The sequence below is a fragment of the Telmatherina bonti genome (genome assembly GCF_933228915.1).
Source record: "Telmatherina bonti genome assembly, chromosome: 4".
Classification (NCBI taxonomy): domain Eukaryota; kingdom Metazoa; phylum Chordata; class Actinopteri; order Atheriniformes; family Telmatherinidae; genus Telmatherina; species Telmatherina bonti.
In genome coordinates this window covers 39,377,864-39,394,371 of record NC_136622.1, presented here as the reverse complement: position 1 = coordinate 39,394,371, position 16,508 = coordinate 39,377,864, and positions in this window count along the sequence as shown.

Genomic DNA, 16,508 nt, shown 5'->3' with positions numbered 1-16,508 from the left:
GACTAGTTTCCATTCTGGGACCAGTTTCCTGTCTGGGACCAGTTTCCTGTCTGGGACCAGTTTCCTGCCTGGGACCAGTTTCCTGTCTGGGACCAGTTTCCTGCCTGGGACTAGTTTCCATTCTGGGACCAGATTCCTGCCTGGGACCAGTTTCCTGTCTGGGACCAGTTTCCTGCCTGGGACCAGTTTCCTACCTGGGACCAGTTTCCTTTCTGGGACCAGATTCCTGTCTGGGACCAGATTCCTGCCTGGGACCAGTTTCCTGTCTGGGACCAGTTTCCTGCCTGGGACCAGTTTCCTGTCTTGGACCAGTTTCCTGTCTGGGACCAGTTTCCTGCCTGGGACCAGTTTCCTGCCTGGGACCAGTTTCCTGCCTCGGACCAGTTTCCATTCTGGGACCAGATTCCTGTCTGGGACCAGTTTCCTGTCTGGGACCAGTTTCCTGCCTGGGACCAGTTTCCCGCCTGAGACCAGTTTCCTGCCTGGGACCAGTTTCTTTTCTGGGACCAGTTTCCTGTCTGGGACCAGTTTCCTGTCTGGGACCAGTTTCCGACCAGTTTCCTGTCTGGGACCAGTTTCCTGCCTGGGACCAGTTTCCATTCTGGGACCAGTTTCCTGTCTGGGACCAGTTTCCTGCCTGGGACCAGTTTCCTGTCTGGGACCAGTTTCCTGTCTGGGACCAGTTTCCTGTCTGGGACCAGTTTCCGACCAGTTTCCTGTCTGGGACCAGTTTCCTGTCTGGGACCAGTTTCCTGCCTGGGACCAGTTTCCTGTCTGGGACCAGTTTCCTGCCTGGGACCAGTTTCCTGTCTGGGACCAGTTTCCTGCCTGGGACCAGTTTCCATTCTGGGACCAGATTCCTGTCTTGGACCAGTTTCCTGTCTGGGACCAGATTCCTGTCTGGGACCAGATTCCTTTCTGGGACCAGTTTCCTGTCTGGGACCAGTTTCCTGCCTGGGACCAGTTTCCTGCCTGGGACCAGTTTCCTGTCTGGGACCAGTTTCCTGTCTGGGACTAGTTTCCTGCCTGGGACCAGTTTCCTGTCTGGGACCAGTTTCCTGCCTGGGACTAGTTTCCATTCTGGGACCAGTTTCCTGCCTGGGACCAGTTTCCTGTCTGGGACCAGTTTCCTGCCTGGGACCAGTTTCCTGTCTGGGACCAGTTTCCTTCCTGGGACCAGTTTCCATTCTGGGACCAGATTCCTGTCTGGGACCAGTTTCCTGTCTGGGACCAGTTTCCTGCCTGGGACCAGTTTCCATTCTGGGACCAGTTTCCTGTCTGGGACCAGTTTCCTGCCTGGGACCAGTTTCCATTCTGGGACCAGTTTCCTGTCTGGGACCAGTTTCCTGCCTGGGACCAGTTTCCTGTCTGGGACCAGTTTCCTGCCTGGGACTAGTTTCCATTCTGGGACCAGTTTCCTGTCTGGGACCAGTTTCCATTCTGGGACCAGTTTCCTGTCTGGGACCAGTTTCCTGCCTGGGACCAGTTTCCTGTCTGGGACCAGTTTCCTGCCTGGGACTAGTTTCCATTCTGGGACCAGTTTCCTGTCTGGGACCAGTTTCCTGTCTGGGACCAGTTTCCTGCCTGGGACCAGTTTCCTGTCTGGGACCAGTTTCCTGCCTGGGACTAGTTTCCATTCTGGGACCAGATTCCTGCCTGGGACCAGTTTCCTGTCTGGGACCAGTTTCCTGCCTGGGACCAGTTTCCTGTCTGGGACCAGATTCCTGTCTGGGACCAGATTCCTTTCTGGGACTAGTTTCCATTCTGGGACCAGTTTCCTGTCTGGGACCAGTTTCCATTCTGGGACCAGTTTCCTGTCTGGGACCAGTTTCCTGCCTGGGACCAGTTTCCTGTCTGGGACCAGTTTCCTGCCTGGGACTAGTTTCCATTCTGGGACCAGTTTCCTGTCTGGGACCAGTTTCCTGTCTGGGACCAGTTTCCTGCCTGGGACCAGTTTCCTGTCTGGGACCAGTTTCCTGCCTGGGACTAGTTTCCATTCTGGGACCAGATTCCTGCCTGGGACCAGTTTCCTGTCTGGGACCAGTTTCCTGCCTGGGACCAGTTTCCTACCTGGGACCAGTTTCCTTTCTGGGACCAGATTCCTGTCTGGGACCAGATTCCTGCCTGGGACCAGTTTCCTGTCTGGGACCAGTTTCCTGCCTGGGACCAGTTTCCTGTCTTGGACCAGTTTCCTGTCTGGGACCAGTTTCCTGCCTGGGACCAGTTTCCTGTCTGGGACCAGTTTCCTGTCTGGGACCAGTTTCCTGCCTGGGACCAGTTTCCTGCCTGGGACCAGTTTCCATTCTGGGACCAGATTCCTGTCTGGGACCAGATTCCTGTCTGGGACCAGTTTCCTGCCTGGGACCAGTTTCCTGCCTGGGACCAGTTTCCTGTCTGGGACCAGATTCCTATCTGGGACCAGTTTCCATTCTGGGACCAGATTCCTGTCTGGGACCAGTTTCCTGCCTGGGACCAGTTTCCTGTCTGGGACCAGTTTCCTGTCTGGGACCAGTTTCCTGTCTGGGACCAGTTTCCTGCCTGGGACCAGTTTCCTACCTGGGACCAGTTTCCTGTCTGGGACCAGATTCCTGTCTGGGACCAGATTCCTGCCTGGGACCAGTTTCCTGCCTGGGACCAGTTTCCTGCCTGGGACCAGTTTCCTGTCTTGGACCAGTTTCCTGTCTGGGACCAGATTCCTGTCTGGGACCAGTTTCCTGCCTGGGACCAGTTTCCTGCCTGGGACCAGTTTCCTGTCTGGGACCAGTTTCCTGCCTGGGACCAGTTTCCTGTCTGGGACCAGTTTCCTGCCTGGGACCAGTTTCCTGCCTGGGACCAGTTTCCTGCCTGGGACCAGTTTCCATTCTGGGACCAGATTCCTGTCTGGGACCAGATTCCTGTCTGGGACCAGTTACCTGTCTGGGACCAGTTTCCGACCAGTTTCCTGTCTGGGACCAGTTTCCTGTCTGGGACCAGTTTCCTGTCTGGGACCAGTTTCCGACCAGTTTCCTGCCTGGGACCAGTTTCCTGTCTGGGACCAGTTTCCTGCCTGGGACCAGTTTCCTGTCTGGGACCAGTTTCCTGTCTGGGACCAGTTTCCTGTCTGGGACAAGTTTCCTGCCTGGGACCAGTTTCCCGCCTGAGACCAGTTTCCTGCCTGGGACCAGTTTCCTTTCTGGGACCAGTTTCCTGTCTGGGACCAGTTTCCTGTCTGGGACCAGTTTCCGACCAGTTTCCTGTCTGGGACCAGTTTCCTGTCTGGGACCAGTTTCCTGCCTGGGACCAGTTTCCTGTCTGGGACCAGTTTCCTGCCTGGGACCAGTTTCCTGTCTGGGACCAGTTTCCTGTCTGGGACCAGTTTCCTGCCTGGGACCAGTTTCCTGTCTGGGACCAGTTTCCTGTCTGGGACCAGTTTCCTGCCTGGGACCAGTTTCCGACCAGTTTCCTGTCTGGGACCAGTTTCCTGCCTGGGACCAGTTTCCTGTCTGGGACCAGTTTCCTGTCTTGGACCAGTTTCCTGCCTGGGACCAGTTTCCTGTCTGGGACCAGTTTCCTGCCTGGGACCAGTTTCCTGTCTGGGACCAGTTTCCTGCCTGGGACCAGTTTCCATTCTGGGACCAGATTCCTGTCTTGGACCAGTTTCCTGTCTGGGACCAGATTCCTGTCTGGGACCAGATTCCTTTCTGGGACCAGTTTCCTTTCTGGGACCAGTTTCCTGCCTGGGACCAGTTTCCTGTCTGGGACCAGTTTCCTGTCTGGGACCAGTTTCCTGTCTGGGACTAGTTTCCTGCCTGGGACTAGTTTCCATTCTGGGACCAGTTTCCTGCCTGGGACCAGTTTCCTGTCTGGGACCAGTTTCCTGTCTGGGACCAGATTCCTGTCTGGGACCAGATTCCTGCCTGGGACCAGTTTCCTGTCTGGGACTTGTTTCCTGCCTGGGAATAGTTTCCATTCTGGGACCAGTTTCCTGCCTGGGACCAGTTTCCTGTCTGGGACCAGTTTCCTGTCTGGGACCAGATTCCTGTCTGGGACCAGATTCCTGCCTGGGACCAGTTTCCGGTCTGGGACCAGTTTCCTGTCTGGTACCAGATTCCTGCCTGGGACCAGTTTCCGGTCTGGGACCAGTTTCCTGCCTGGGACCAGTTTCCTGTCTTGGACCAGTTTCCTGTGTGGGACCAGATTCCTGTCTGGGACCAGTTTCCTGTCTGGGACCAGTTTCCTGCCTGGGACCAGTTTCCTGTCTGGGACCAGTTTCCTGCCTGGGACCAGTTTCCTGCCTGGGACCAGTTTCCTGTCTGGGACCAGTTTCCTGCCTGGGACTAGTTTCCTGCCTCGGACTAGTTTCCATTCTGGGACCAGTTTCCTGCCTGGGACCAGTTTCCTGCCTGGGACCAGTTTCCATTCTGGGACCAGATTCCTGTCTGGGACCAGATTCCTGTCTGGGACCAGTTTCCTGCCTGGGACCAGTTTCCTGTCTGGGACCAGTTTCCTGTCTGGGACCAGATTCCTATCTGGGACCAGTTTCCATTCTGGGACCAGATTCCTGTCTGGGACCAGTTTCCTGCCTGGGACCAGATTCCTGTCTGGGACCAGTTTCCTGCCTGGGACCAGTTTCCTGCCTGGGACCAGTTTCCATTCTGGGACCAGATTCCTGTCTGGGACCAGTTTCCTGCCTGGGACCAGTTTCCTGTCTGGGACCAGTTTCCTGCCTGGGACCAGTTTCCTGCCTGGGACCAGATTCCTGCCTGGGACCAGTTTCCTGTCTGGGACCAGTTTCCTGTCTGGGACCAGTTTCCTGTCTGGGACCAGATTCCTGTCTGGGACCAGATTCCTGCCTGGGACCAGTTTCCTGTCTGGGACCAGTTTCCTGTCTGGGACCAGATTCCTGTCTGGGACCAGATTCCTGCCTCGGACCAGTTTCCTGTCTGGGACCAGTTTCCTGCCTGGGACTAGTTTCCATTCTGGGACCAGTTTCCTGCCTGGGACCAGTTTCCTGTCTGGGACCAGTTTCCTGTCTGGGACCAGATTCCTGTCTGGGACCAGATTCCTGCCTGGGACCAGTTTCCTGTCTGGGACCATTTTCCTGCCTGGGACCAGTTTCCTGTCTTGGACCAGTTTCCTGTCTGGGACCAGATTCCTGTCTGGGACCAGTTTCCTGTCTGGGACCAGTTTCCTGCCTGGGACCAGTTTCCTGTCTGGGACCAGTTTCCTGTCTGGGACCAGTTTCCTACCTGGGACCAGTTTCCTGTCTGGGACCAGTTTCCTGCCTGGGACCAGTTTCCTGTCTGGGACCAGTTTCCTGCCTGGGACTAGTTTCCTTCCTGGGACTAGTTTCCATTCTGGGACCAGTTTCCTGCCTGGGACCAGTTTTCTGTCTGGGACCAGTTTCCTGCCTGGGACCAGTTTCCTGTCTGGGACCAGTTTCCTGCCTGGGACCAGTTTCCTGTCTGGGACCAGATTCCTGTCTGGGACCAGTTTCCTGTCTGGGACCAGTTTCCTGCCTGGGACCAGTTTCCTGCCTGGGACCAGTTTCCATTCTGGGACCAGATTCCTGTCTGGGACCAGATTTCTGTCTGGGACCAGTTTCCTGTCTGGGACCAGTTTCCTGCCTGGGACCAGATTCCTGTCTGGGACCAGTTTCCTGTCTGGGACCAGTTTCCTGTCTGGGACCAGTTTCCTGCCTGGGACCAGTTTCCATTCTGGGACCAGATTCCTGTCTGGGACCAGATTCCTGTCTGGGACCAGTTTCCTGCCTGGGACCAGTTTCCTTTCTGGGACCAGTTTCCTGCCTGGGACCAGTTTCCATTCTGGGACCAGTTTCCTGTCTGGGACCAGTTTCCTGCCTGGGACCAGTTTCCATTCTGGGACCAGATTCCTGTCTGGGACCAGATTCCTGTCTGGGACCAGTTTCCTGTCTGGGACCAGTTTCCTGCCTGGGACCAGTTTCCTGCCTGGGACCAGATTCCTGTCTGGGACCAGTTTCCTGTCTGGGACCAGTTTCCTGTCTGGGACCAGATTCCTGTCTGGGACCAGTTTCCTGTCTGGGACCAGTTTCCTGTCTGGGACCAGTTTCCTGCCTGGGACCAGTTTCCTGCCTGGGACCAGTTTCCATTCTGGGACCAGATTCCTGTCTGGGACCAGATTCCTGTCTGGGACCAGTTTCCTGCCTGGGACCAGTTTCCTGTCCTGGACCAGTTTCCTGCCTGGGACCAGTTTCCATTCTGGGACCAGTTTCCTGTCTGGGACCAGTTTCCTGCCTGGGACCAGTTTCCATTCTGGGACCAGATTCCTGTCTGGGACCAGATTCCTGTCTGGGACCAGTTTCCTGTCTGGGACCAGTTTCCTGCCTGGGACCAGTTTCCTGCCTGGGACCAGTTTCCATTCTGGGACCAGATTCCTGTCTGGGACCAGTTTCCTGCCTGGGACCAGTTTCCTGCCTGGGACCAGTTTCCTGCCTGGGACCAGATTCCTGCCTGGGACCAGATTCCTGCCTGGGACCAGTTTCCTGTCTGGGACCAGTTTCCTGTCTGGGACCAGTTTCCTGTCTGGGACCAGATTCCTGTCTGGGACCAGATTCCTGCCTGGGACCAGTTTCCTGTCTGGGACCAGTTTCCTGTCTGGGACCAGATTCCTGTCTGGGACCAGATTCCTGCCTCGGACCAGTTTCCTGTCTGGGACCAGTTTCCTGCCTGGGACTAGTTTCCATTCTGGGACCAGTTTCCTGCCTGGGACCAGTTTCCTTTCTGGGACCAGTTTCCTGTCTGGGACCAGATTCCTGTCTGGGACCAGATTCCTGCCTGGGACCAGTTTCCTGTCTGGGACCATTTTCCTGCCTGGGACCAGTTTCCTGTCTTGGACCAGTTTCCTGTCTGGGACCAGATTCCTGTCTGGGACCAGTTTCCTGTCTGGGACCAGTTTCCTGTCTGGGACCAGTTTCCTGCCTGGGACCAGTTTCCTGTCTGGGACCAGTTTCCTGTCTGGGACCAGTTTCCTGCCTGGGACCAGTTTCCTGTCTGGGACCAGTTTCCTGCCTGGGACCAGTTTCCTGTCTGGGACCAGTTTCCTGCCTGGGACTAGTTTCCTTCCTGGGACTAGTTTCCATTCTGGGACCAGTTTCCTGCCTGGGACCAGTTTTCTGTCTGGGACCAGTTTCCTGCCTGGGACCAGTTTCCTGTCTGGGACCAGTTTCCTGCCTGGGATTAGTTTCCTGTCTGGGACCAGATTCCTGTCTGGGACCAGTTTCCTGTCTGGGACCATTTTCCTGCCTGGGACCAGTTTCCTGTCTTGGACCAGTTTCCTGTCTGGGACCAGTTTCCTGCCTGGGACCAGTTTCCTGCCTGGGACCAGTTTCCATTCTGGGACCAGATTCCTGTCTGGGACCAGATTCCTGTCTGGGACCAGTTTCCTGCCTGGGACCAGTTTCCTGCCTGGGACCAGTTTCCTGTCTGGGACCAGATTCCTATCTGGGACCAGTTTCCATTCTGGGACCAGATTCCTGTCTGGGACCAGTTTCCTGCCTGGGACCAGTTTCCTGTCTGGGACCAGTTTCCTGCCTGGGACCAGTTTCCTGCCTGGGACCAGTTTCCATTCTGGGACCAGATTCCTGTCTGGGACCAGTTTCCTGCCTGGGACCAGTTTCCTGTCTGGGACCAGTTTCCTGCCTGGGACCAGTTTCCTGCCTGGGACCAGATTCCTGCCTGGGACCAGATTCCTGCCTGGGACCAGATTCCTGCCTGGGACCAGTTTCCTGTCTGGGACCAGTTTCCTGTCTGGGACCAGTTTCCTGTCTGGGACCAGTTTCCTGTCTGGGACCAGATTCCTGCCTGGGACCAGTTTCCTGTCTGGGACCAGTTTCCTGTCTGGGACCAGATTCCTGTCTGGGACCAGATTCCTGCCTCGGACCAGTTTCCTGTCTGGGACCAGTTTCCTGCCTGGGACTAGTTTCCATTCTGGGACCAGTTTCCTGCCTGGGACCAGTTTCCTGTCTGGGACCAGTTTCCTGTCTGGGACCAGATTCCTGTCTGGGACCAGATTCCTGCCTGGGACCAGTTTCCTGCCTGGGACCAGTTTCCTGTCTGGGACCAGATTCCTGTCTGGGACCAGTTTCCTGCCTGGGACCAGTTTCCTGTCTGGGACCAGTTTCCTGCCTGGGACCAGTTTCCATTCTGGGACCAGTTTCCTGTCTGGGACCAGTTTCCTGCCTGGGACCAGTTTCCATTCTGGGACCAGATTCCTGTCTGGGACCAGATTCCTGTCTGGGACCAGTTTCCTGTCTGGGACCAGTTTCCTGCCTGGGACCAGTTTCCTGCCTGGGACCAGTTTCCATTCTGGGACCAGATTCCTGTCTGGGACCAGTTTCCTGCCTGGGACCAGTTTCCTGTCTGGGACCAGTTTCCTGCCTGGGACCAGTTTCCTGCCTGGGACCAGATTCCTGCCTGGGACCAGATTCCTGCCTGGGACCAGTTTCCTGTCTGGGACCAGTTTCCTGTCTGGGACCAGTTTCCTGTCTGGGACCAGATTCCTGTCTGGGACCAGATTCCTGCCTGGGACCAGTTTCCTGTCTGGGACCAGTTTCCTGTCTGGGACCAGATTCCTGTCTGGGACCAGATTCCTGCCTCGGACCAGTTTCCTGTCTGGGACCAGTTTCCTGCCTGGGACTAGTTTCCATTCTGGGACCAGTTTCCTGCCTGGGACCAGTTTCCTGTCTGGGACCAGTTTCCTGTCTGGGACCAGATTCCTGTCTGGGACCAGATTCCTGCCTGGGACCAGTTTCCTGTCTGGGACCATTTTCCTGCCTGGGACCAGTTTCCTGTCTTGGACCAGTTTCCTGTCTGGGACCAGATTCCTGTCTGGGACCAGTTTCCTGTCTGGGACCAGTTTCCTGTCTGGGACCAGTTTCCTGCCTGGGACCAGTTTCCTGTCTGGGACCAGTTTCCTGTCTGGGACCAGTTTCCTGCCTGGGACCAGTTTCCTGTCTGGGACCAGTTTCCTGCCTGGGACCAGTTTCCTGTCTGGGACCAGTTTCCTGCCTGGGACTAGTTTCCTTCCTGGGACTAGTTTCCATTCTGGGACCAGTTTCCTGCCTGGGACCAGTTTTCTGTCTGGGACCAGTTTCCTGCCTGGGACCAGTTTCCTGTCTGGGACCAGTTTCCTGCCTGGGACCAGTTTCCTGTCTGGGACCAGATTCCTGTCTGGGACCAGTTTCCTGTCTGGGACCAGTTTCCTGCCTGGGACCAGTTTCCTGCCTGGGACCAGTTTCCATTCTGGGACCAGATTCCTGTCTGGGACCAGATTTCTGTCTGGGACCAGTTTCCTGTCTGGGACCAGTTTCCTGTCTGGGACCAGATTCCTGTCTGGGACCAGTTTCCTGTCTGGGACCAGTTTCCTATCTGGGACCAGTTTCCTGCCTGGGACCAGTTTCCTGCCTGGGACCAGTTTCCATTCTGGGACCAGATTCCTGTCTGGGACCAGATTCCTGTCTGGGACCAGTTTCCTGCCTGGGACCAGTTTCCTGTCTGGGACCAGTTTCCTGCCTGGGACCAGTTTCCATTCTGGGACCAGTTTCCTGTCTGGGACCAGTTTCCTGCCTGGGACCAGTTTCCATTCTGGGACCAGATTCCTGTCTGGGACCAGATTCCTGTCTGGGACCAGTTTCCTGTCTGGGACCAGTTTCCTGCCTGGGACCAGTTTCCATTCTGGGACCAGATTCCTCTCTGGGACCAGATTCCTGTCTGGGACCAGTTTCCTGTCTGGGACCAGTTTCCTGCCTGGGACCAGTTTCCTGCCTGGGACCAGTTTCCATTCTGGGACCAGATTCCTGCCTGGGACCAGTTTCCTGTCTGGGACCAGTTTCCTGTCTGGGACCAGATTCCTGTCTGGGACCAGATTCCTGCCTGGGACCAGTTTCCTGTCTGGGACCAGTTTCCTGTCTGGGACCAGATTCCTGTCTGGGACCAGATTCCTGCCTCGGACCAGTTTCCTGTCTGGGACCAGTTTCCTGCCTGGGACTAGTTTCCATTCTGGGACCAGTTTCCTGCCTGGGACCAGTTTCCTGTCTGGGACCAGTTTCCTGTCTGGGACCAGATTCCTGTCTGGGACCAGATTCCTGTCTGGGACCAGATTCCTGCCTGGGACCAGTTTCCTGTCTGGGACCATTTTCCTGCCTGGGACCAGTTTCCTGTCTTGGACCAGTTTCCTGTCTGGGACCAGATTCCTGTCTGGGACCAGTTTCCTGTCTGGGACCAGTTTCCTGTCTGGGACCAGTTTCCTGCCTGGGACCAGTTTCCTGTCTGGGACCAGTTTCCTGTCTGGGACCAGTTTCCTGCCTGGGACCAGTTTCCTGTCTGGGACCAGTTTCCTGCCTGGGACCAGTTTCCTGTCTGGGACCAGTTTCCTGCCTGGGACTAGTTTCCTTCCTGGGACTAGTTTCCATTCTGGGACCAGTTTCCTGCCTGGGACCAGTTTTCTGTCTGGGACCAGTTTCCTGCCTGGGACCAGTTTCCTGTCTGGGACCAGTTTCCTGCCTGGGACCAGTTTCCTGTCTGGGACCAGATTCCTGTCTGGGACCAGTTTCCTGTCTGGGACCAGTTTCCTGCCTGGGACCAGTTTCCTGCCTGGGACCAGTTTCCATTCTGGGACCAGATTCCTGTCTGGGACCAGATTTCTGTCTGGGACCAGTTTCCTGTCTGGGACCAGTTTCCTGCCTGGGACCAGATTCCTGTCTGGGACCAGTTTCCTGTCTGGGACCAGTTTCCTGTCTGGGACCAGTTTCCTGCCTGGGACCAGTTTCCATTCTGGGACCAGATTCCTGTCTGGGACCAGATTCCTGTCTGGGACCAGTTTCCTGCCTGGGACCAGTTTCCTGTCTGGGACCAGTTTCCTGCCTGGGACCAGTTTCCATTCTGGGACCAGTTTCCTGTCTGGGACCAGTTTCCTGCCTGGGACCAGTTTCCATTCTGGGACCAGATTCCTGTCTGGGACCAGATTCCTGTCTGGGACCAGTTTCCTGTCTGGGACCAGTTTCCTGCCTGGGACCAGTTTCCTGCCTGGGACCAGATTCCTGTCTGGGACCAGTTTCCTGTCTGGGACCAGTTTCCTGTCTGGGACCAGATTCCTGTCTGGGACCAGTTTCCTGTCTGGGACCAGTTTCCTGTCTGGGACCAGTTTCCTGCCTGGGACCAGTTTCCATTCTGGGACCAGATTCCTGTCTGGGACCAGATTCCTGTCTGGGACCAGTTTCCTGCCTGGGACCAGTTTCCTGTCTGGGACCAGTTTCCTGCCTGGGACCAGTTTCCATTCTGGGACCAGTTTCCTGTCTGGGACCAGTTTCCTGCCTGGGACCAGTTTCCATTCTGGGACCAGATTCCTGTCTGGGACCAGATTCCTGTCTGGGACCAGTTTCCTGTCTGGGACCAGTTTCCTGCCTGGGACCAGTTTCCATTCTGGGACCAGATTCCTGTCTGGGACCAGTTTCCTGCCTGGGACTAGTTTCCATTCTGGGACCAGTTTCCTGTCTGGGACCAGTTTCCTGTCTGGGACCAGTTTCCTGCCTGGGACCAGTTTCCTTTCTGGGACCAGTTTCCTGCCTGGGACCAGTTTCCTGTCTGGGACCAGTTTCCTGTCTGGGACCAGTTTCCTGCCTGGGACTAGTTTCCATTCTGGGACCAGTTTCCTGCCTGGGACCAGTTTCCTGTCTGGGACGAGTTTCCTGCCTGGGACCAGTTTCCTGCCTGGGACCAGTTTCCTGTCTGGGACCAGTTTCCTGTCTGGGACCAGTTTCCATTCTGGGACCAGATTCCTGTCTGGGACCAGATTCCTGTCTGGGACCAGTTTCCTGTCTGGGACCAGTTTCCTGCCTGGGACCAGTTTCCTGCCTGGGACCAGTTTCCATTCTGGGACCAGATTCCTGTCTGGGACCAGTTTCCTGCCTGGGACCAGTTTCCTGTCTGGGACCAGTTTCCTGCCTGGGACCAGTTTCCATTCTGGGACCAGATTCCTGTCTGGGACCAGTTTCCTGTCTGGGACCAGATTCCTGTCTGGGACCAGTTTCCTGTCTGGGACCAATTTCCATTCTGGGACCAGTTTCCTGTCTGGGACCAGTTTCCTGCCTGGGACCAGTTTCCATTCTGGGACCAGATTCCTGTCTGGGACCAGTTTCCTGTCTGGGACCAGTTTCCTGCCTGGGAACAGTTTCCATTCTGGGACCAGTTTCCGGTCTGGGACCAGTTTCCTGCCTGGGACCAGTTTCCATTCTGGGACCAGATTCCTGTCTGGTACCAGATTCCTGTCTGGGACCAGTTTCCTGTCTGGGACCAGTTTCCTGCCTGGGACCAGTTTCCTGCCTGGGACCAGTTTCCTGTCTGGGACCAGATTCCTGTCTGGGACCAGTTTCCTGCCTGGGACCAGTTTCCTGTCTGGGACCAGTTTCCTGCCTGGGACCAGTTTCCTGTCTGGGACCAGTTTCCTGCCTGGGACCAGTTTCCTGCCTGGGACCAGTTTCCTGCCTGGGACTAGTTTCCTGCCTGGGACCAGTTTCCTGCCTGGGACCAGTTTCCTGTCTGGGACCAGTTTCCTGCCTGGGACCAGTTTCCATTCTGGGACCAGATTCCTGTCTGGGACCAGTTTCCTGCCTGGGACTAGTTTCCATTCTGGGACCAGTTTCCTGCCTGGGACCAGTTTCCTGTCTGGGACCAGTTTCCTGCCTGGGACCAGTTTCCTGCCTGGGACCAGTTTCCTGCCTGGGACCAGTTTCCATTCTGGGACCAGATTCCTGTCTGGGACCAGATTCCTGTCTGGGACCAGTTTCCTGTCTGGGACCAGTTTCCTGCCTGGGACCAGCTTCCATTCTGGGACCAGATTCCTGTCTTGGACCAGTTTCCTGTCTGGGACCAGATTCCTGTCTGGGACCAGATTCCTTTCTGGGACCAGTTTCCTTTCTGGGACCAGTTTCCTGCCTGGGACCAGTTTCCTGTCTGGGACCAGTTTCCTGTCCTGGACCAGTTTCCTGTCTGGGACCAGTTTCCTGCCTGGGACCAGTTTCCATTCTGGGACCAGATTCCTGTCTGGGACCAGTTTCCTGCCTGGGACTAGTTTCCATTCTGGGACCAGTTTCCTGTCTGGGACCAGTTTCCTGTCTGGGACCAGTTTCCTGCCTGGGACCAGTTTCCTTTCTGGGACCAGTTTCCTGCCTGGGACCAGTTTCCTGTCTGGGACCAGTTTCCTGCCTGGGACTAGTTTCCATTCTGGGACCAGTTTCCTGCCTGGGACCAGTTTCCTGTCTGGGACCAGTTTCCTGCCTGGGACCAGTTTCCTGCCTGGGACCAGTTTCCTGTCTGGGACCAGTTTCCTGTCTGGGACCAGTTTCCATTCTGGGACCAGATTCCTGTCTGGGACCAGATTCCTGTCTGGGACCAGTTTCCTGTCTGGGACCAGTTTCCTGCCTGGGACCAGTTTCCTGCCTGGGACCAGTTTCCATTCTGGGACCAGATTCCTGTCTGGGACCAGTTTCCTGCCTGGGACCAGTTTCCAGTCTGGGACCAGTTTCCTGCCTGGGACCAGTTTCCATTCTGGGACCAGATTCCTGTCTGGGACCAGTTTCCTGTCTGGGACCAGATTCCTGTCTGGGACCAGTTTCCTGTCTGGGACCAATTTCCATTCTGGGACCAGTTTCCTGTCTGGGACCAGTTTCCTGCCTGGGACCAGTTTCCATTCTGGGACCAGATTCCTGTCTGGGACCAGTTTCCTGTCTGGGACCAGTTTCCTGCCTGGGACCAGTTTCCATTCTGGGACCAGTTTCCGGTCTGGGACCAGTTTCCTGCCTGGGACCAGTTTCCATTCTGGGACCAGATTCCTGTCTGGGACCAGATTCCTGTCTGGGACCAGTTTCCTGTCTGGGACCAGTTTCCTGCCTGGGACCAGTTTCCTGCCTGGGACCAGTTTCCTGTCTGGGACCAGATTCCTGTCTGGGACCAGTTTCCTGCCTGGGACCAGTTTCCTGTCTGGGACCAGTTTCCTGCCTGGGACCAGTTTCCTGTCTGGGACCAGTTTCCTGCCTGGGACCAGTTTCCTGCCTGGGACCAGTTTCCTGCCTGGGACTAGTTTCCTGCCTGGGACCAGTTTCCTGCCTGGGACCAGTTTCCTGTCTGGGACCAGTTTCCTGCCTGGGACCAGTTTCCATTCTGGGACCAGATTCCTGTCTGGGACCAGTTTCCTGCCTGGGACTAGTTTCCATTCTGGGACCAGTTTCCTGCCTGGGACCAGTTTCCTGTCTGGGACCAGTTTCCAGCCTGGGACCAGTTTCCTGCCTGGGACCAGTTTCCATTCTGGGACCAGATTCCTGTCTGGGACCAGATTCCTGTCTGGGACCAGTTTCCTGTCTGGGACCAGTTTCCTGCCTGGGACCAGTTTCCATTCTGGGACCAGATTCCTGTCTTGGACCAGTTTCCTGTCTGGGACCAGATTCCTGTCTGGGACCAGATTCCTTTCTGGGACCAGTTTCCTTTCTGGGACCAGTTTCCTGCCTGGGACCAGTTTCCTGTCTGGGACCAGTTTCCTGTCTGGGACCAGTTTCCTGTCTGGGACCAGTTTCCTGCCTGGGACTAGTTTCCTGCCTGGGACTAGTTTCCATTCTGGGACCAGTTTCCTGCCTGGGACCAGTTTCCATTCTGGGACCAGATTCCTGTCTGGGACCAGTTTCCTGTCTGGGACCAGTTTCCTGTCTGGGACCAGATTCCTGCCTGGGACCAGTTTCCTGTCTGGGACCAGTTTCCTGCCTGGGACTAGTTTCCATTCTGGGACCAGTTTCCTGCCGGGGACCAGTTCCCTGTCTGGGACCAGTTTCCTGTCTGGGACCAGATTCCTGTCTGGGACCAGATTCCTGCCTGGGACCAGTTTCCTGTCTGGGACCATTTTCCTGCCTGGGACCAGTTTCCTGTCTTGGACCAGTTTCCTGTCTGGGACCAGATTCCTGTCTGGGACCAGTTTCCTGTCTGGGACCAGTTTCCTGTCTGGGACCAGTTTCCTGCCTGGGACCAGTTTCCTGTCTGGGACCAGTTTCCTGTCCTGGACCAGTTTCCTGCCTGGGACCAGTTTCCTGTCTGGGACCAGTTTCCTGCCTGGGACCAGTTTCCTGTCTGGGACCAGTTTCCTGTCTGCGACCAGTTTCCTGCCTGGGACTAGTTTCCTGCCTGGGACTAGTTTCCATTCTGGGACCAGTTTCCTGCCTGGGACCAGTTTCCTGTCTGGGACCAGTTTCCTGCCTGGGACCAGTTTCCTGTCAGGGACCAGTTTCCTGCCTGGGACCAGTTTCCATTCTGGGACCAGATTCCTGCCTGGGACCAGTTTCCAGTCTGGGACCAGTTTCCTGCCTGGGACCAGTTTCCTGCCTGGGACCAGTTTCCATTCTGGGACCAGATTCCTGTCTGGGACCAGATTCCTGTCTGGGACCAGTTTCCTGTCTGGGACCAGTTTCCTGCCTGGGACCAGATTCCTGTCTGGGACCAGATTCCTGTCTGGGACCAGTTTCCTGTCTGGGACCAGTTTCCTGTCTGGGACCAATTTCCTGTCTGGGACCAGTTTCCATTCTGGGACCAGATTCCTGTCTGGGACCAGATTCCTGTCTGGGACCAGTTTCCTGCCTGGGACCAGTTTCCTGTCTGGGACCAGTTTCCTGCCTGGGACCAGTTTCCTGTCTGGGACCAGTTTCCTGTCTGGGACCAGTTTCCTGCCTGGGACCAGTTTCCATTCTGGGACCAGATTCCTGTCTTGGACCAGTTTCCTGTCTGGGACCAGATTCCTGTCTGGGACCAGATTCCTTTCTGGGACCAGTTTCCTTTCTGGGACCAGTTTCCTGCCTGGGACCAGTTTCCTGTCTGGGACCAGTTTCCTGTCTGGGACCAGTTTCCTGTCTGGGACCAGTTTCCTGCCTGGGACTAGTTTCCTGCCTGGGACTAGTTTCCATTCTGGGACCAGTTTCCTGCCTGGGACCAGTTTCCATTCTGGGACCAGATTCCTGTCTGGGACCAGTTTCCTGTCTGGGACCAGTTTCCTGTCTGGGACCAGATTCCTGCCTGGGACCAGTTTCCTGTCTGGGACCAGTTTCCTGCCTGGGACTAGTTTCCATTCTGGGACCAGTTTCCTGCCTGGGACCAGTTTCCTGTCTGGGACCAGTTTCCTGTCTGGGACCAGATTCCTGTCTGGGACCAGATTCCTGCCTGGGACCAGTTTCCTGTCTGGGACCATTTTCCTGCCTGGGACCAGTTTCCTGTCTTGGACCAGTTTCCTGTCTGGGACCAGATTCCTGTCTGGGACCAGTTTCCTGTCTGGGACCAGTTTCCTGTCTGGGACCAGTTTCCTGCCTGGGACCAGTTTCCTGTCTGGGACCAGTTTCCTGTCCTGGACCAGTTTCCTGCCTGGGACCAGTTTCCTGTCTGGGACCAGTTTCCTGCCTGGGACCAGTTTCCTGTCTGGGACCAGTTTCCTGTCTGCGACCAGTTTCCTGCCTGGGACTAGTT